Consider the following 22,233-nt stretch of genomic DNA (forward strand, 5'->3'; position numbering starts at 1 on the left):
ACTCAACCAGTGATGAATCCTCGTCAAGCAAGATGGATTAAATTTTTGGCCAATTTTCACATGGTGATTCAGTATATGCTTGGTCTACAAAATGTGGTCGCAGCTGCTTTGAGCCACATGCCTCAAGCAATAAATTTTGCCATAACAGATGTGCAGATGGAAATTCTTGCGTGTTTCAAGAATGAATATTTGACAGATAAAGACTTTGGAGATGTTTTTCGAGCCCTCAAATCTGTAAGTCCCACTCCTACAGAGATGAATATGTTTGCAGCATATACAATTGTGGATGAGTTACTCTACTACAAGGATCGTATTTGTGTTCCACACAAAGGATCTTTGAGGAAAATCTTGATACAAGAACATCATGAAGTACCTTTTGCTACATATCCTGGAGTTAACAAAACATATCGGCTTTTGTCAGCAACATATTTTTGGCCGCAAATGCAAGCAGATGTTATCAAGTTTGAAAAAGCTTGTCACTCATGTCAGATCATGAAAGCTTCTCGACAGCTACCTCAAGGTTTACTTCAACCTTTACCCGTGCCTAACGAAAGATGGGAAAGTATCAGTATAGATTTTATTACCACTTTGCCTCGCTCACCTAAAGGCAATGCTCAAATTCTTGTGGTAGTTGATCGATTTCCAAACTGGCGCATTTTATCCCTTGCAAGAAAACAGATTCTGCTCCGGATGTTGCAACATTGTTCATACAACATATTTTCAGATTGCATGGATTACAAGAATCCATCATATCCGATAGAGAACCGAAGTTTACAGGACATTTGTGGACCTCTCTATTCAAGTCTCTTGGCACCAATCTATTGTTCAGTTCAGCTTACCATCCTCAAACAGATGGGCAAACACAAAGAGTGAACCAAATTTTGGAAGAGATGCTTCGACATTACATTCAAACTCGACTAGCATCTTGGGAGGATTATTTGCCACTCGTAAAGTTTGCTTATAATAATCGGTAACTCGAATGACACCATTTCAAGCAGCGTATGGACATACTCCTCTTGTGCCTACGAACTTTGTTCTTCAACACAAAGTAGCGTTAGCAGATCAATTGGTTCAAGAAATGCAAGATATCCTTCTACAGATTCGAGATAAATTGGTTCATGTTCAACAAAGTTATCACAAGCAGGCAAATAAGCATCGTCGTTATGCAGAATTTAAAGAAGGTGACTTGGTTTTATTATATGTAGCACCTCATCGCTACAAAAACAGTGAAGTCAGTCTTCCCAAAATTGCGACCTCGCTTCTATGGACCTTTCAAGATCATCAAGAAGAATTCAATTGTCAGCTACAAGTTGAAACTTCCACCTTCATGGGGAAAAATTTATCTGACTTTTCACATTTCTTGGCTCAAACAATATATTCAAGGAGATTCGCCTGTTTGCAGACTTATCTTCCTATGAGCCAAAAATTGAAGATGAACACGTTATTCTTGTCCCAAAAAAAATTCTCAACGTTTGTCAAAAAGAAACAAGACAAAAGATCATAACTGAGTTAAGTGGATGGACTTGGATGAATCAGATTCTACTTAGCAAACTGATGAAGAAATGCAGCAATACCCTCACCTCCTTCAAGAATTCTTCGACAAGCGGCAGACTTTCATTTGATACACGGGTTTTATTTAAAGAGGGAGGGAATGTCACGTTTGTGACTTAGTTACGTTACATACTTACTCATTGATGCAGATATGCGAAGTGCCATGCCTAGCAGAACCCCTACGCTTGGATGGTCACGACCCTTCGCCCAAGAGACGTGCCTCTTCGCCAAAACCACTCCTTCGACAACTAGTCACACCCCTTCTCTCTACGCGTGCGACTCTTCGCCCAACGGTTGCGACTCTTCGCCCAACGGATGTGTCTTTACGTCTAAAGTCATGTCTCTTCACCAGGAGACGTGTCTTTTCATTTGTGTCTCTTCGTCTCCTATATAAGGAGCCCTTGTATCACACTTTCAATCAATCAAACACAGAGTCTTCTGAGTCTTGTTTCAGAGTTCAGTTTAAGTTTCTTAAGTCTTAATCATGAGTTTAAGTACTTAATAAAGGATTAGTACCTAGAATCCTCACACCTTCTCTCTACATGCATCCTCACGCTCTGACTGAGGCTCAGCTGACAACAGATCACAGTAGAAATCAGTAGCAACTGCACGCATATCCTCAGGCTCTGAAGCAACTGATTCGTCGAGTTTTCTCAACTGACTAACACTGGGTGTGCGCATGGCATGGGCCCACTGTCTCAAAAAACTCCCCAGTAACTCTGTCACCCACCTGGGTCCACTAAGATGCCTACCAACGGAAGGGAAACTCATGACGCCGCTCCTCAATGCTAGCCAACTCTTGCCTAGCCTGTTGCATTTGCTCCTCCAACCAGGGACTGTGTGGATGTTGCTCCTGCATCCTCTGCAAGGAAACAATGCCCCATCGAAGACGCTTCTCCTCCTCTCTGGCTGCAGCGAAACAAGCTGCAGCCTCCTGAAAGAAGAAGGGACTAAAATTAGCCAGTCCAGAGGCCACTCTGTCAGCAAGGGTGTCCTGCGTGTCCAAGCTCTCTATCAAAAGTGCCTCCACTCGCTCTCTAAGCTCTAGATGCAGTGTCACGTGACACATCCAGCCCTATGTGTCCGTGGACAAGCTACACCATAGCAAGGTTCCCCTCACTCTAGTCAGTCTAGATTAGAAGTGATCTAGCACTTTTGTGAGTCTATTCGTAGACCGTGCATGCCTAGTCACTAGGTTTAGATGCATACCCTCTGGTTGCACACCGCATATTCATAAGCATTCCCATCAGAATCCATTAGAATCAGATAGGGCAATTTTCCAGTGCATTTAGCCTACTTTACCTATTTTTGACATTTTTCACTTATTATTTTTAAGTGACTTTTGTTGGAAAGTAGGTAGGGCAAATTGGGTAACTTAATATATAAGGAACCCTAGGCTAGCACTCAATGGCAGAAGAGGCAACAGGAGCTCCCCCACTCAACAGGCACCTTCTCAGCAAGAACCATCAAGATCACCTTAGCCTTGGCGATTTCCCTCTCCAAGTCCTAGCGTTTTCAGTTTCCCCCCATCGCCAACAGTTCCCTGGCGTTTTCAGCATTGCAGTGTCCCCGCAGTACCAGATCAGCCAGCGTTTTCAGTAACGCTACTAGATCAGCCAGCGTTTTCATTTTCAGCCTCATATGCAGCAGATGAACCAGCGTTTTCATCCTTAGGAACAGCAACAGATTCAGCCCTAGCCACTTGCAGAAGATCCCCATTTTCAGCCCTCAAAAATGCAGCCAAAAGAGTCATTTTCAGCCACCGAAATCAGTCCCAGATTTTCAGCCATAGCGTTTTTATGGACAGCAGATAGAAGACCGCAGATTTCGGCCCCTAAGTCGTCGTCGTCGTCACCGACATAGTCCCAAGTTGCATCAGTTCCATGCATAGTCATTGTACCACCTTGTGCAATCAATAGTAGACCACTCTCGCCGACGAGAGTGGGGCCTTCGGAGGAGGGTTTTCCAACGTCCCTGGTGTCGTATCTCTCTTCTCTCTTTCTCTCACTCTCATACACTTGCACGCACAATATCTGTCACAAAACGGGAGCGTACACGAGCACTTGAAAATCTGAAAATTAAAATACTTTGCAAATGTGAGAGAAGGGAGAAGATCGACACAGTATTGGGGACCAGAAGATGGGCTGGTCCCCCCCCCCGTTAAGAGTATTCTTTTATTCAGGGAGAATTCGTATACAAGCACGAGAACCCGAGGAAACCCCTCCGTTCTGTAATCTTAGACCCGAAGGTCGTGCTTTCCCGTAAAGGGCTTGGGCACAAGGCCGTTCCTTTCCGTAAGGGACTTAGGCGCGAAGCCGTACTTTCCCGTAAGGGACTTAGGTATGAAGCCGTACTTCCCGTGAAGGGCCTTCCCGTAAGACGGTATATTCCTGCAAAACAAACCACACAAACACGCGACAACAATTCGTATGGCGAATCCACAATAGATACCTGTCGTTCTTGCGCGAGAAAAGCGACTTCCGTGCTTCGTAGTCTCGCGATCTCTTGCGGCAGAGTCTTCTCTTGCTGATGTTGTTACCCTCCCGTGAGTGAGGGAATGTGGTGCTTTTATAGCTCCCTGGCCACAGCACAAATAACTGCTCGCGTAGAGATCGCGGCCTTTTTTTTTTTTTTTTTTTTTTTTTTTTTTTTTGCGCTGCTCTACCCGAAATAGGGAGAGAGAATTCGCTGGCTGGTTTTGTTGCTTTATCTTCTAAGTGACTGCCCAGCCGGCATATTTTAAAATTGGTCTGAACCTGCCCAAAAACTCAATAAAACCTTATAAGTTAAAACCAATGCATTTCACGACACTTCCCAGGCGTCCCTGGATGCAACCACATGCACGAATGCAATGCAAACATAGATTCCTCGCGGGAAAGCGTCTGCCTTCCCGCGATTGTTCCTGCTTTTCATAAAAAGCTTCATTGAACCCATCTTTATTCTTGTGCTTGCGTTCTTGCGCGTATTTTCTTACTCAGTTCGGATTTCCTCCTTAGCCTACGGGATGCCCCCTTACTGATGCACCCATCACCCATCATGTGACGCATCAAAGGCACTCGTAACCTGGCCCTTTCCACCGAACTTACGGAAACTCCTTCGCGATGTTCACCGTCACCCATCAAATGACACATCAGAGTTGTCCGTTCCTGATGGCAATTCCTGTAGCTACAATCTTTTTAACAGTTCTTAGTGCACATAATAAAATATCCTAAAAAAGACATTTAATCATTAAAAATAAGAAATAGTCCAATTAGCAACAATATCCACCCACTTCGTTCGTGATCACAGCACTCTCCATAAAGAACGGAAGGCTCTACCTTCCATAAGGACTAAAAGGAACCTTGAGCAAATATGGATCACTCATCTTGAGAAAAAACAACATTCATTCCGCTGCACCTTACATTGGTATCAGAGCTTTGGCAGTGTTCTGCTTACTCAAGGAAAGAACCACAATAATTTTTTTTTGCTTGTTGAGGTCGCATGAACCCAAGTTTGCTTGGGCGTATCGATTCCTAATCGTGTTTTGTTGAAGAGTGACAGGAATCCCAAGAAAGAAGGGCTTGTCTAGCCTCCCCTTGTGTCTCTTTTCACTCATTGAGAGCGGACCGTGCACTTAGCAGCCGGCCAATCGACGTGAGGTGGGAAAAAGCAACCTTGGTGTGAGCGCAAGGCCGCCAAGGGGTGCGCCCGCGAAAAGAGTAGAACTTGGGTAAAGAGAAGATCCTTCTCAAATGCGATTTGCAAGCAAAAGGAAACCTCAAGAACCTCAAGACCCTCACGAACCAAGAACCCAAGATCCTCAAGAACCAAGTTCCTCGTGAACTTAAGAACCAAGAACCCAAGACCCTCAAGAACCCAAGTTCCTCGGGAACTTAAGAACCAAAGATCCTAGTGCATGGTCGTCTCCCGAAGCAGAATGGATACTTCGCATACAGGTGATGAGCATGAGAGAGGCGACGAAGGATTCTCCCCACCAGGAGATTTTTCCAAACCTCCCCCTTCGCCATCTACGCCACGAGTTGTACTAACTCCTATGGAGATGATGGTCAAGTCAATGATGGACATGATGTTGGCACAACAAGAAGCGACTCGCCTTACTTTGGAACGACAGGAAAGAAATGCAATACAACAACAAGAAGCGAATCGTGTTGCGTTGGCACAACAAGAAAACAATCGCCTCGCTTTCGAACGCGAGCGCGATGAACGAAATGAACGGAAAGCAGAAAGGGAGGCCGAGCGTGAAGCTCAAAGAGAGCTACGCAATCAAGAATTGCTTGGACAAGTGCTAGCCTCGAAGACCGAACCAGCCAAAGATTGTGGGAGTTCCTCTAGTGGCGCAAGCCACGATGTGGATTCCAACCATCCAATCACCACAGAGAATTTGATTTTCAGTAAGTATGACAGTAAGATGGATGCTACAGTTATTCGTTCTTGGTTGCATCAATTTAATGCTTATTTTGCGACAACTAAGAAAAGAGGAAATAGCAAAGTTTTGACGGCGGCTATGTACCTTGCCGGTGATGCCATAAATTGGTATCACGCATGGCAAGAAGCACAGCTAGCCGCGCACCTAGAGGAAGCCGACGAATTCACACCCCTCTCTTTCAGTTTGGTTGATTTCCAAGACAAGCTCAAGGTGCGGTTTATGCCACCTCAGTACCTCGCACGATTGAAGGACGATTGGTGCGCTCTCAAGCAAAATGGTATGCCAGTTATGTCTTTTTCTAATCGTGTTTTGCAGCTAGGTACCCAATTACGCAAGTCAGATGATGAACGCAAAGAGGCATTCCTTTTTGGATTCGACGAGTATATCAAGTACGATGTCGAGGTGCTCGATCCAATCGATCTCAACAAGGCGGTAGCGATTGCTCTCGCACAGGAGATGAGCACAACAAGGGAAAGCCTAAGGAGAACAAGACATCCACAAGTACCTCGCAGACTTCTCAGAACCCTCAGAACGGTAAGAATGGTATCTCTTCTAACCAATCTTCCAACAGTCTCTCAGAAAAGAATTCTTCCAATGAATCTGAGGGTAAGGCTAACACAATTGCTAAACCTAAGCTTACTCCATATGAAAAGGTAGCACAAGGAATTGTAGGAGGATACATCACGTCGGAAGAGCAAAGCACTTATTCTAAGGAAGGTCATTGTTATCATTGTCACATTAAGGGTCACATTAAAAGAACATGTCCTAAGCTTGAATCGAATGAATCTAAAGAAACCACAGAACCCACTTCCTCTGTCAATGCAATTAATGATAATATAAGTGTGCCCTATGTTTCTCATGACCCTCCCATTGATGATTCTCTCATTAAATGTTATGGTCGTACGTCGGGGCAACGTTTTGTCATATTGTTTGACCCAGGTAGTATGCATGATGTGATCAGTCCCTCTCTTGTTGAGAGAGCCCGCCTCGAAGTTAGTCCGAGATCTCCTATCGAGGTCTCTGACTTTGTTCCCGGTATGGACGCTCTCATCACGGAGGAATGCCTTGATGTGTTGTTTGCGATTCAACGAGCTGCCTTCACTAGAAGATTTGTTGTTTCTCCTCTCTCAGGATGTGATATGATTTTGGGCATTCGATGGTTTCGGGATGTTAACCCTCTCATTGATTTTGAGGCTACACTTTCACTCTCAATGCCAAAAGTGATTCTCCAATTGTCATTCAAGGAGAAAACATTGTTCATTCTCCATCTCTCGTTGCTAATATGCAGGACAAGGTTGCAAGGATTCGGGGAAAGGAGACTTTCTCAGTCTCTTCTTCTCCCAAGCATGACACACGAGATTTGTATGATTGTGAGCAGCATGATGATATGATTGATAATGATGAGCATGATGATTTGCATGATCAAGATGTGATTTCTCACAAGCATGATGAGTTGCATGAACAAGACAAGATTGTTCACAAGGATGATGAGTTAGTTGATGCTTTTTCTAGCGAAGCTAACCTCGTTGCAGATTCGATCAATCACGAAGGATCGATCCTGGCTCTCTGGCCTAGATCCAAAGAACCCTCATAGGAAGTATTTTGTGTTCGCATGATTGATACGCACGCATTGTTCGAGTGTTTCATTCGTGATCGTTTCCTGTATTTTAGTCAGCATCTTTATGTGATCCCTTTTATTAGGCATGACATATTGTATGTTGAGCACATTTCTCTCATGGATGAGCACGAATGTATGCGGATGATTCATGAAAGAATTAAATGTTTGCATTCACGAAGTCACATTCCATGTCTCTTCCTTGGCATGACACATTTGTAGAACGAGCACATAAAAGTATGAGCACCAAGCATGGGCATTTCTGTAGTGTTTTGCCACAGTTGATTGATTTTGATCAGCACGACAAGATTAGATCTCATTGTTTGCATGTGTGTGGTGAACGGTTTAGCACTCCGTCTATTTGTTCACCTACATGGCATGCACAGTCTTTAAGGAAGCCAAGATTTTTTCCACGCACTTTACATGGAATGGGTATGTTCATGTTTTTGTGTTGGAAATGGTTTCAGGAATTTTCAGCCATGGAGATTCTTGAAGAAGAAAGAAGCAGGTCTCTAGACGAAGTTGAAGCATCAAAGGAGCCACAGAAGACTTTGTGTTGCTTTCGGCGCGGCCCAAAGAAGCAAGCGTTGCAGACCTTTATGAAGTTCAAGTACCGCACGACCCACACATCAGAGTGGGCCGACGAAGAGTCCCTTCTAGGATTCCGGATGCTGTTGGCGCTCTCCCTCGACGCCATACAGTTCGGTACCAGTACCTCACTTTGAAAAGGAGGGGATGTCACGTGACACATCCAACCCTATGTGTCCGTGGATAGCTTGTCCATAGCACGGCTCCCGTCAGTCCAGTCAGTCTAGATTAGAAGTGATCTAGCACTTTTGTGAGTCTATTCTATTCGTAGACCGTGCATGCCCAATCACTAGGTTTAGATGCATATCCTCTGGTTGCACACCGCATATTCATAAGCATTCCCATCAGAATCCATTAGAATCAGATAGGGCAATTTTCCAATGCATTTAGCCTATTTTACCTATTTTTGACATTTTTCACTTATTATTTTTAAGTGATTTTTGTTGGAAAGTAGGTAGGGCAAATTGGGTAACTTAATATATAAGGAACCCTAGGCTAGCACTCAATGGCAGAAGAGGCAGCAGGAGCTCCACCGATCAACAGGCACCTTCTCAGCAAGAACCATCCAGATCACCTTAGCCTTGGCGATTTCCCTCTCCAAGTCCTAGTGTTTTCAGTTTCCCCCATCGCCAACAGTTCCCTAGCGTTTTCAGCATTGCAGTGTCGCCGCACTACCAGATCAGCCAGCGTTTTCATTTTCAGCCTCATATGCAGCAGATGAACCAGCATTTTCAGCCTTAGGAACAGCAGCAGATTCAACCCTAGCCACTTGCAGAAGATCCCCATTTTCAGCCCTCAAAAACGCAGCCAAAACAGTCATTTTCAGCCACCGAAATCAGTCCCAGATTTTCAGCCATAGCGTTTTTATGGACAGCAGATAGAAGACCGCAGATTTCAGTCCCTAAGTCGTCGTCGTCGTCCCCGTCGTCGTCACCGACATAGTCCCAAGTTGCATCAGTTCCATGCATAGTCATTGTACCACCTTGTGCAATCAATAGTAGACCACTCTCGCCGACGAGAGTGGGACCTTCGGAGGAGGGTTTTACAACGTCCCTGGTGTCGTATCTCTCCTCTCTTTCTCTCACTCTCATACACTTGCACGCACAATATCCACCCACTTTGTTCGTGATCACAGCACTCTCCATAAAGAACGGAAGGCTCTACCTTCCATAAGGACTAAAAGGAACCTTGAGCAAATATGGATCACTCATCTTGAGAAAATACAACATTCATTCCGCTGCACCTTACATGCAGCAAGATCCTCGCGAGGATGTGTAGCATCGCAACCCCCTCCTCTGTCTATCTGTCATAGTGAGAAACATTGACGCGTGGTCGGAAAAGGTGGTCCCTGCCAGGATGCAAACACATCCCCCCCAAGTCATAGATGTGGTCACTACCTTGCGGTCAGAGCGAGAGAAAGACAAGCTATTTGGGGGTCTCACAAAGCCGAAGTGTTGTCAAACATCAAAAACCCTCATAGTCATACATAGCCACTCCCAAGCTGCAAACTCTGTCCCATGCACAGTAGCAATCCTGTCAGAGGGGTCCTCCAACATGTTGAAGTCCCCTCCAATGCACCACTGCTCTGCATGCGGCAAAGACTCAACAACATGAGACCAAAACTCTACTCATGCACTTGCCACATTGGGCGCATATATGTTCCGAAAGCCCATGAGGCAACCTTGAACCTGCATAGTAATCCACTGAGCTCTACTAGGCACAATAATACCTCTGCCCACAATGGCCTGCTGCCATGAATCTGCAATAGTCATATATACCCCTCCATGTATACCTCCAGTCCAAAAGCAGCTAACCAAAATGTCTCATAGCAACCACGCAAAATCTGACCACATCGACTAATGTGGCTCTCACAAAGATGATGCTCCTATAGCATAAGAATATCAATCTCACCAACCACAAGGCACTCGCTAAAGCTCTTGACATAACCGACCCCTCTTGACGCTGAAATTGTGGTCCTAATCCTTGCACATTCCATAAGATGATCCTCCTGGAGTCAGTGAGAAAAACCAAATGTTGCAGCAGTAGCCAACCTCGCTATCTTTGCCGGTTTGGATGGGGAGTGATCCGTATCCGACAAGCGACCTCTAGACAAACGTGTCTGAAGAGATCGTCCCATCCAGGCCCAAGCTGAGCAAGCAATCTGTAGGGCTACATCTTCTGTCCAAGAATCCTCGTGTACAAATACATAGCAGCGGGGGCTCTAAGTGTCAGCAAACAAGTGCACCACAATGTGTCTGCAACCTGTTGCATCCGACGGCGTCACATTGAACTTGGCTAGAGGCCAAAGTGTCTATAACAGACCTATCACCCCTAGGTCCCCTGTGTGGTGTGAGAACTCAATAGCTTGGACCTGGAGCCAGTCAAGAACAATGTGCAGGGTCCACTCTGTATGATTAGTCGCACAGTGGAAAGGAGAAACCTACCGCAGTATATCCAGATCCCTCAGTGCCTCGGGCTGCTAGAAAGAGGTTGTGGACTCAAAAGCAGGCATCCTCCATGTCGGGAGAAGAGTCACCAAGGAAGTGTGTGAAGCTGTAGTCGAAGAAGTCCCATCATCTGCAAATGTCAAAGCTGGTCAAACAAGGACTGCTACAAAAGGAGAGGTCTGAACCAGAAGTGGCATCCTGACTCCTCAGGTGGGGCTATTTCTCCCGAGCCATGCAACTCGTAGCAAAAGCACTCCCAAGAGACCGTCTCGTTGCAGATGTGTGTCCAATCCCCTGCGGCTTAGTAGTGTGGGATGGGTCGGGTGATGAGGCTGAGGGCCCCACCGAGGAGAGAGGAGCAGCAGGATGTAGGGGTGAGGGTCGAGGAGGGGGAGGAGGGGAAGGCGGAACGGAGGAGTCTGAAGGTGGAGGAGGAGGAGGCGGTGGAGGTGGTGAAGTTGAGGTGGAGGGGGCCTCCTCAAGGGGCTCCCGTTGGGGGGTTCGAAGTGGTTCCTTGTCAAAACCATCGCCATTGGGAGAGAGTGGGTGTCACGAACCAGAACGCGAACTGAAGACACACGAGCATCCTTGGCTGCAACTGAAGCTGCATGCGCGGAGTCTCCAGGACTGTCTTGATCTCGGAACCAATCCTGGAAAGAAGCGGTAGATACTCCCTCCGCAGGCCAGGAAAGCACATCGAAATAGGAAAGTCTGCCTCCTCGACAAAACTAAGAATACCATCAAGAACAGATTTCCTATTCCAAGGATTGATAATATTCTTGATCGTTTAGAGGGTGTGGCAATTTTCAGTAAGATAGATCTTAAGAGTGGATACCATCATTTTCATCAACGGCAAGAAAAGTGAATAAAAATGATGGATAGGATTTTCCGTCCACATCAAAAGTTTGTGGGCACATTCTTTGAGGACGTGATAGTTTGGTCAAAGAATGAAGAGGAGCATAGGCACATTTGACCATTGTGTTCGGAAAGTTGCGCAATAAGTTGGCAAGAAAAGTGAATTCTTCATAGAAGAGATCCACTTTTTAGAACACATAGTGTTGCTAAATGGACTATATTCTTTTTTTTCCAAGTAATTTCTATTTACTGAAATTAGGATATTTAAATGTGTACACTTAGCTGTAGAAGTTAGGAAATGAAGATCTACTGAGATTTATAAGAGGAGGATAAAGCCATCACGAACAATAACTCTGATGTGTCATATTATGGGTGACATTAAGCATCATGAAGGAGTTTTTCCATTGGTTCGGTGGGAGAGATCGGGAACCGGTTGTCCCTGATGCACCATAGGATGGATGACAGGTGCACCAGATAGGGGACACTCCGTGGGTCTGGGAGGAAATCCAAACTGAAAAAAGGATTACACGTAAAGACACGGGCACAAGAATAAAGATGGATTCTAAAAATCTTTTTTAAAAAGCGGGATATTTTTAAGTGATTTCCACAAAAGCAAATGCTTCCCGCGAGGAAATTTAAGTTTGCATTGCATGTGTGCATGAGGTTGCATCCAGGGACACCTAGGAAGTGTTCTGTAGCATTAGTTTTAAGCTCATAGTGTTTTTATTGAGTTTTTACCAGGTTCACATTTATTTTTTATTAAGTGATCAACCGCGCACTTATAAGTGGGCAGCCACTTAATAAAATAAAAGCTTATAACAAAACCAGCCCTCCCCTTTTGGGCTGAAAAAACAGCATATGATCTCTCTCTCCTCTCTCTAAAGCTACTGCAACCTCCCCCCCCCCCCCCCCCCCCCTCTCCTCTCTCTCTCTCTCTCTTCCCCCCCCCTCTCTTGCCACGCCTGCCTTTGCCAGTTGTAAAACTCGATACCCTCTTCGTGAGAAGAGTGCCTTTGTATGCTTCTTTTCTCGGTCCCATGGGTCATATCTTACCTCCGAGGACAATAATGAATCTCTCTCTCTCTCTCTCTCTCTCTCTCTCTCTCTCTCTCTCTCTCTCTCTCTCTCTCTCTCTCTCTCTCTCTCTCTCTCTCTCTCATTGTAGGGGGAAAGAACCACCCTTCCTGCTATTCTACAATTGCCAAAGGCCTATAAAAGCATCATCAACACTCTCCCCCCTCAGTCCTGCCAGCGCTAGCAAGGAATCTCTGTTACATGGAAACCGCACGTGATCGCGACAAGTCGGAATACGGAGGTGGCTTATCTATACTTGGAGCGACAGGTAAAGCTTGTGAATTTGCTCTGCGAGTTGTTGCTTTCATGTTTGTGCTTTTTGCAAGAACTTCATCGCGGAGAAGGAGCGAAGAGGTTCCGGACTACGCTCGGGGATCTCGAAAACGGAATACGGAACAATCTGCGGAGCTTTTGCTCCGAGTACTGACAGAAAACGATTTGAGAGCTCGTCTCTCGAAATTTCCCTTGCGGAAAGGAAACGACCATCGAGTCTAAGATTTAGAAGGGAGGGGTTTCTCTAGTTCCTATGCCTGTAATAAGATTCTCCCTGAATAGGAATTCTCTTTAGGGGCAGGCCAAGATGGGGAGCAACCCATCTTCTGGTCCCTAATACTGTCACGTGACAAATCCCACCCTATGTGTCCGTGGACAAGCTACATCATGACCAAGGTTCAATTCAGTAAAGTCAATCTAGAATAGGAAGTGATCTGGCACTTTGTGAGTGTTCGCAGACCGGGTGTGTCCAAACAATTAGAGTTGATGCATATCCTTTGGTTGCACACAGCATGATCATCAGATTTCAGTCAGAACCCATTAGGAGCATTTTTACAGTGCATAGACCTATTTTCCCTATTTTTGACATTTTTCACTTATTATTTTTAAGTGACTTGTTGGGAACTGGGTAGGGCAATTTACATAAGATAATTTATAAGGAAACCAGAGCTAGCACTTTCTGGCAAAAGAGGCAGCAGGAACTCAGTTCAACAGGCACCTTCTCAGCAGGACCCAAGCACGCCTAGCGTTTTTGCATCAACAGCAAGACCTAGCGTTTTGCACCAAGGCCAGCTAGCGTTTCCTTCAATTTGTAGATCAACCCAGCGTTTTGCAATTGCAGCAGCATGGCGACAGCAGATCAGCCCTAGCGTTAGCAGATTCTTCTTGCATGACACGAAATCAGCCTAGCGTTTTTGGAGCAACATAACAACCAGCGTTTTTGCAAGTTCCGTCGCGACAAGACAACAAGAAGACCAGCGTTTTCAGTTATCAGCACATAGACTCTGCAGAACAAGTCTCAAACCTCGCAGATCTCACCTTCCTGCAGAGCAGATCCTCGCCGCACGGTCAGATCTCCGCGAAGTTTGCAGATTCAGCCCGGAAAACACAAATTTTAGTATCTGCTTTTTCAACGCGGCGGCGTCGCATCGTCGTCACCGACATAGAGTCAGAATTCAGTAGATAGAAGATTTGCAGATTTCAAACATTAGCATTTTCAGATTTCAGCCCATCTCGTCATCATCCTTATCGTCGTCGACATCGTCGGCAAGTCCAAGCATTATAGAGATTTGTGCAATCATAAGTAGACCACTCTCGCCATAGAGGGTGAGGCCCTTGGAGGAGGGTTTGACAACTTTCTAGTGTCGTATTCTCTCTCTCTCTCTCTCTCTCTCTCTCTCTCTCTCTCTCTCTCTCTCTCTCTCTCTCTCTCTCTCTCTCTCTCTCATGCACTTTCATTCACGGTGTCATTCTCTTTGTTTGTGTCCATTGCACTCTCTCACTAAAGGAACGGAAGGCTCTCCCTTCCGTAAGTAAAAGGAACCTTGAGCACAGTTCGGAGCACTCATCTTGAGCAAAGTTCAACATTCACTTCCGCTGCACCTTACAAATACTGTGTCGATCTTCTTCCTCGCCTCTCTTGGTTGAAAGTCTATTTATTTTCAGCTTATTGATTATTCATGTGTGCTCCTGTTTGTGACAGTGGTATCATAGCTCAGTCGCCTCTCTTTTTCTGCAAAGGAGGACAATTTTGAGAAGGAATAGGAAGAACCATGACAAGTTACAAGAGAAGCATTGAAGATGAACTTCAGCAAGTACAAGCTCGACTCGCAGAACTACAACAGCTTCTCACGTAGAAGGAAAACGTGGAAAGAGATGCCGAAGCACACAAGGGATCTCAGAATCGGAACAAACGGCCTTCTAAGAGCAAGGGCCAAGAAAAAGAACTCTCTCTGTTGAATGAAAGCAAGGATGTCTCTATCTCTTCTCTATCATACTCTCTTGATTATGCTACTACTTCCACTTCTCACACAATATCTAAGCTTTCTTCCATGAAGAGAACGCCTACTACTTCCCTACGTAATACTAGCAAGGTACTCAAGCTAAAACGTGGACTTGGTTCAAATCTAAATTTTATGAACGATTCCTTCCTTCCGACTTCAAAAGGACATCCAAAAGGAATGGGATTGGCTCGCCTAGAAGGAACATGAGAAAGTCACGGCTTATGTTGACATTACTATGTTGACAAGTCAAGTCCGTTCTTTTGAAAGTTACACCTTGCATGAAGATTTTCGACGAAGAAAAGATGCGGAAATTCAAAGCAAGCCTTCAACCACCACTTCGACAGCGTATGAAGGTGTATCCTCGTGATACCCTTTACCGGATGATGGAGTGTAACAGACTTGGACACACCAAGTCAAGATTCTACCGCAACAACTTCAAAACAGTTCACAATTGATTCGACACAGCCCGGCGGAGTTCCGTGCCTAGAGATATTAGCCCCAAAGACTGGCGCCCCTTTCGGTATTTCTTTTTGTATTAATCTGTTGCACAAAGTACACGGGAGTGGTTGGGTCACACTCTTAGACTCTACGTCCAGATGCTCTGAGAAGTGGGAGCCCAAGCCACTATTATAAATGTTTACAAGGGATGCTAAAAGCAGAGCCCCATAAGCTACCAATTAAAAGCACTTTAAAAATAAAGCTATCTATTTTTCTCTCTCAAGCCATTGCTTGGCAAAATAAAGCAAAGCTTAAAATTAAGGCTCTCTCTCTCTCTCTTGCGTAGAGTTTCACGTAGCCAAAAGCTGCCAAAACTGCCGTAAAAAGCACCGCTAAACGCGGACTTCCGTACAGCCAGTGCCACGTCAGCCTTTCCGTGAAATGCACCGGTTCTGCGGGTTTCCGTACACTGCAGCTGCCACGTCAGCCTTTTCCAATAGGGCGGGTGTATGTGTGTACGGGGCAGCCACGTCACCAGTTTGTGGCATACCCCCCTCTTGAAAGCATTGTAATCGCCCTCGATTACGCTTGCAAAACAGACAGAGGCCATAAACTGTCTTAGCAAACACTGACTGTTAGTACCGACGCACTAGGAACACACATTTAGCACATGTACCAATCGACAGTCACATCACGTGACATCACAGGACATCACATGACAAATCACATTCAAAATTCATTCGGATCTCAGACCACGATTTATCGGCAACGTATTTAGCAATCGCATCTAGATCCACTCGGGACCTCACAGATGCCCGATTGACTAATCCTTATTGCAACCATGTCTATCAAGATCGTTCAGACCAAAATGCTGCAGTTATTTCGTCTTTCAATTCCTACACTTAAACAAGTCAAGAACAAATCAGTATCATATTATCGGGAATTCCACTTAATAAAGTCATACAGCATAATACTGTCAGCTCACAGTATCCCTGAAACTCAAAGAGACATCAGTGACTTTAGTATCAAAAATCGAGGCAATCTGTTGACAAAGGAGTGGAGCGACTCCCCTCTTGTGCATACCCACTGCACCAGATTCCGCCCAAGCTAAGTTCCAGGTTCCATTTAGGATAGACTATGCTAATCCAAATGCTTCAAGGTAAAGATTCACAATCTGAGGAGTATCTGCTAGGTCCTCCTCCTCCATCCACTTCGCATCCAATGCACGATAGTTCTTGAATTTAACCAAGAACCGCCTTATCACTTTACTCTTAATCTTTCTGTCTTTATGTGCCAATATCTGTTCTGGAACAAGGATATCACGTGACACATCTAACCCTATGTGCACGTGGATAAGATACAGCATGACCAGGGTTCACTTCAGTTAAGTCAGTTTAGAATAGGAAGTGATCTGGCACTTTTGTGAGTCTGTTTGCAGACTGTGCGTGACCAGACACTTAAATTAGATGCATATCCTCTGGTTGCACACAGCATGATCATCAGCATTCCCATCAGAATCCATCAGGGGAATTTTTCAGTGCATTAAACCTATTTTCCCTATTTTTGACATTTTTCACTTATTTATTAAGTGACTTTTGTTGGGAACTAGGTAGAGCAATTTTGCTAAGATAATATATAAGCAAACCAAAGCTAGCACTTTCTGGCAGAAGAGGTAACAGGAGCAAGCTCAACAGACAGATTCTCAAGCAAGACAAGCCTTCCGTTCTTTAGTGAGAGAGTGCAATGGACACAAACAAAGTGAATGGACACTGTGCGTGAAGGTGCATGAGACAGAGAGAGAGAGAGAGAGAGAGAGAGAGAGAAGAGAATACGACACCAGAAAGTTGTCAAACCCTCCTCCAAGGGCTCCACTCTCGATGGCGAGAGTGGTACTATTGATTGCACAATCTGGTACAAGATGCTGATGCAAATCTAAATGGGGCTATGTCGAGGCCGACGGAGTGGACGACGAGGACGATGCTAAGGCTAAAAACTGAATGTTGTACGGACGACGCGACGACAACTGTGGTGGCTGAACTGACTTTCCTTCTGCTACTTCTTATAGGCTGAAATTGATGATGTCATGCTGCTGAAAACGCTGGTTCACTGCTGCAAAAAAACGCTGGATGTGGCTGTCTAAGAAACGCTGATCCTGCTGGTCATGAAAACGCTACTGAGTGGGGCTGCGGAGCATCATCCAAAGGCTGAATTTTGCTGCAGGTCCTTGCTGAAATCGCTGCTGAAAACGCCAAATGCAGGGCTGAAAATCGCCAGGCTAAGGGCTGAAAAACGCCAGGCTGAATGGCTGAATCTGCAAGCTGTAAAAACGCTGATCTGGTTGATAAAAAATGCGGGTATGCTGCCGGTGAATCGCCAAGGGAAGGGCTGAAATCGCTGAGTTTTCCTTGTTGAAAACGCCAGGTCCTCCCTAAGAACAAGGAACCTTGAGCACAGTTCGGAGCACTCATCTTGAGCAAAAGTTCAACATTCATTTCCGCTGCACCTTACAAAGGATCTCCTCGTTTTCTTCCACTTCGGGTTGCTCATCAGGCTCCTCATTTTCGAGCAAATCGCCTTTAAAAGGCTTCAAGAGAATCACATGAAAAGCATTGCGAATTCTCCAAGTTTCGGGCAGCTTCAGTCTAAAGGAGACATACATTTATCTTTTCCGAAATCTCAAAAGGTCCACAGTATCGCATACTAAGCTTTGAAAAAAGCCTCTCCTTTACCTTTTTCTTTCTCAAGCGTGCCTTCTCAAAACGTAAGAGCACTCAATCGTTCTCCTTCAATTTCAAATCGCAATGATGGCGATTTGCTGTCTTTTCTGTCTTTCTTGAGATTTCTGCAAAGCCTCACGGATCTTGGCAAAAGCCGTGTCCAAGTCACGCGTGTACTCATCAGCTTCAAAAATCTTATCTTTCGTGCTTAGGAAGGGTGGAACCTTTGTAGCATCTTCAATAATCTCAAATGGCGCCTTCCCCATCGAAGAGTGTATCATGTTATTGTAGGCAAATTCCACCAAAGGTAAATATTTTTCCCATCGAGTCTTCTGATCCAAAATGTAAGACTTCAATGTAAGGTGCGATGGAAGTGAATGTTGAACTTTGCTCAAGATGAGTGCTCCGAACTGTGCTCAAGGGTTCTTTTTACTTACGGAAGGGAGAGCCTTCAGTTCCTTTAGTGAGAGAGTGCAATGGACACAAACAAAGTGGTGAACACTCTGAATGAAGGTGCTGAGACTGAGAGATAGAGAGAGAAGAATACAACACCAGAATGTTCTCAAACCCTCCTCTGAAAGCCCCACTCTCTATGGCTAGAGCGGTCTACTATTGATTACACAAATCTCTACAATGCTTTGGACTTGCCGACGATGTCGACGACGATGAGGACGACGACGAGACGGGCTGAAATCTGAAAATGCTAGTGGCTGAAATCTGCAAATCTTTCTCTATTGAATTCTAACTCTATGTCGGTGACGATGTCGATCGCAACGATGCAACGACGACGCGTTGAAAACGCAGATGCTGAAATTTGCGTTTCCCGGGCTGAAACTGCAAACGCTCGTTGATCTGACCGTGCGGCAAGGATCTGCTGCGGGAAGGTGAGATCTACGAGGTTCGGGACTTCTACTGCGGAGTCTAACTGCTGAAAACTGTAAAACGTTGGTCTACTTCTTGGTTCTGTCACGAAGATCTGCAAAAACATTGGTTGGTCCTGTTGATCCAAAAACGCTAGGGCTGATTCTGTGCTGATGCAAAAACGCTATAGATCTGTTGTGTCTTGCTGTCGTCGGGGCCGATCTGCAATGCAAAAACCCCAGGGGCTGGATTGATGCAAAAACGCCAGGCTCTTCTTTGGTTTATTGGCTGAAAACGCTGTCTCCTGCCGGGGGTCTTGCTGAGAAGGTGCACTGTCGAACACGCGGTTCGTGCTGCCTCTTCTGCCAGAAAGTGCTAGCGGTAGGTCTCTATGTACTTGCTTAGGCAATTTGCCCTACCCAATTTCCCAACAAAAGTCACTTAAAAATAATAAGTGAAAAATGGCCAAAATAGGGAAAATAGGTCTATGCACTGTAAAAATGATCCTGATGGGTTCTGATGGAAATCTGATGATCATGTTGTGTGCAACCAGAGGATATGCATCTACTCTAAGTGCTTGGACATGCACGGTCAGCGAACAGACTCACAAAAGTGCCAAAATACTACCTATTCTAGACTGACTGAACTGGACTGAACCCTTGTCATGAAGTAGCTTGTCGATGTGCACATATGGTTAGATGTGTCACATGACATTAATAAATCTAGTACCACTGAATTAGCAATCTCTAATTGCCCGTCAGTTTGCGGGTGGAACGATGACGAGAACTGCAACCGCGTGCCAATGCTCTCCCAAATAGCTTCCAAAACAAACTCATGAATCTAGGGTCCCTGCCGCTAAGTAATCGGGCTTGACTGTTTTCTTTATTGGAATGAAATGAGCTTGCTTGCTAAATCTGTCAATAAAAGTCCAGATACCATCGTGACCACTCTGTGTTCTCAGGAGATCAAAAATGAAATCCATTGCAATACTTTCCCAGGGGCGGGTGGGTATGGGTAAAGGCTGTAACAATCCCTATGCTTTATGCCTGTCAAACTTGACCTTCTAGCATACCAAGCAACTACGTACAAAATCGTCCACGTCCTTCTTGAGTCTCAGCCAAAAGAAGTATCTCTCCACACCTTTCAAGGTGGTAGCAATGCCGCGGTGACCCGTAAAAGGTAGACAGTGGCATTCGGTCATAACCTTTTCCCTTAAAGGCTGTGTAACGCACAACATGGTTTTCCTCAACAAGTAGCCATCCCGAATGGAATATCCGGCTACTATCTCCCCATTCCGTATCTGAGTGAAAATATCTACAAAATCTGTATCTGTGGCATACTGATCGACCATATCCTCGAAGCTCCTATGATGTATCGCGGAAATAGCCAGAACCAACAGCTTCCGGGACAAAGCATCTGCCACCAAATTCTTTTGTCCCTGCACATGGACAATCTGGAAGTGAAACTGTGACAAGATGTTCGCCCACCGCATCTGCTTTTCCGAATGCTGCTTCTTTGACAAGAAAGAGCGTAAACTATGATGGCCTGTAAAGACAGTAAAATCCGCTCCGAGTAGATAATGTCACCACTGAGTAAGAGCATGGATAACCACCAAAAGCTCTTTCATAAATCTGTGCTATCAATTTCGGCCTTGAAAACAATCGGCTTTTGTAGGCAATGACATGGCCTTCTTGCATTAAGACCGCACCCAGACTACGACCACAAGCATCACAATATACTTCAAATGACTTCTACAAATCCGACAAAGTCAAAATTGGTCCTATTGTCAATTTCTCTTTCAATATCTGAAAGGCAGTGACCTCTGTGGGTCCCCACGAGAAAGGGACTCCTTTCAGTGTCAAGATATGCAAAGGGGAAACAACCTCTGCAAACGTTCTAATGAACCGCCTGTACTACGAACACAAGCCCAAGAAGCTTCTAACTTCATGGACATTCTTCAAATCGGGCCAATCACGGATAGTCTCTATCTTGGCCGGATCCATCTGCACTCCTGTTGAGACAATGTGTCCCAAAAAGTATATCTCAAGTAGGAAAAATTCACTTTTCTTTGCATTAATCACCAACTTATGATCTTGTAATGCTTGAAAGACCTGTAGCAGATGTTCTCTATGTTCTGCCTCATCCTTGGAGAAAAAAATGATGTCGTCAAAGAAAGTGCCAACAAATAGTCAGTACTCTCCAAAAATCCTGTCCATCATCCGATTAAATGTTGCAGGAGCATTGGTTAGGCCAACAGGCATCACCAAAAACTCAAATAACCCAAAAATCGTCCGAAAAGCTGTCTTGTAGACATCTCCCGACGCGATTCGGACTTGATGATATCCGCTCTTCAAATCGATCTCGCTAAAACACGAGGATCCTTGTAGTCGGTCAAGAATATCATTGATCCTAGGAATCGGAAATCTGTTCTTCATGGTGATTTTGTTGAGAGCTCTACAATCAATGCGCATTCTCCAAGATCCGTCTTTCTTCAAAATCAACAACACTGGAGAGCAGTACGGTGAAGTACTAGGTTGGACAAGACCCTTTTCCAAGGGGTCTTTCACTTGGTTCATAATTTCTTCATTCTGGGCTCGGCTCACACGGTAAGGTGGCCGGTTCGGTGGTGGGCTTCAAGGTATCAGATCAATGGTATGATCCTCAAGACGAGTGGGTGGTAACTCGCCTGACACCCCCTCTGAAAAGCAATTGGCATGAGTGTGGAGAAAATCTTGGCATTCTTTATCAAGTTCAGACATATTTGTCCTAATCTCTTCATTCAACTCTTTCAAAAAGATCGAGTAAACAAACAGACTCGATTTCATTAATTTTGAAACGGCCAAAGCCGATACAATAGGGACAGACTCGCCCTTAAGTTTCACGTCAAGTACAATTGTTCGGGCCTTCTCTGTAGTCAAAGTCGCTTTTCTCGCTCGATAGTCAACCACGGCGTTATTCTTATGGTAGCAGGGAATTCCCAAGAGGACATCACAACCTTCCAAGAGGCATTATGTAGAAGTCATCGTGCCCCAAATACCCCTGACAATGCAACCGAAGTTTGCCAATGACAGTTGTAATGGCTATGTCCCTGCCTCGTGCCGCTACTAGCTAGAACTACCTCTGCTAGTGGTCCCATCCGATCGGGTGTGATCTCGAGCCGCACCGCCAATTCAAGTGAAATGAAGTTGACCTTGGCTCCTCCATCAAAGAAACTCGCTTCTTGCTCTTTCACTTTGCCCCAAGCTCGGCAAAGTTCTGTAATCTCGTCAATCGTGCTTGGGTCAGTACCCATGCAATCTGGAACTAGTCCTGCTTTCATCTTGCTTTTTCGTCCACGTTCCTCAGTAGCTTTTGATCCCTCGGGCATGTCTTCATCTTTGTCATT

General features: G+C 45.2%; 1 protein-coding gene across 1 annotated transcript in view; it reads right to left on the minus strand.

The window, feature by feature from the left end:
* Window positions 1–22,233, minus strand: part of LOC147457314 (uncharacterized) — a 46,717-nt gene that overhangs the window by 20,313 nt on the left and 4,171 nt on the right. The gene's annotated exons all lie outside the window — the stretch shown is intronic.

The sequence above is a fragment of the Adiantum capillus-veneris genome, chromosome 5 (assembly GCF_014529385.1).
Source record: "Adiantum capillus-veneris isolate H3 chromosome 5, ASM1452938v2, whole genome shotgun sequence".
Classification (NCBI taxonomy): domain Eukaryota; kingdom Viridiplantae; phylum Streptophyta; class Polypodiopsida; order Polypodiales; family Pteridaceae; genus Adiantum; species Adiantum capillus-veneris.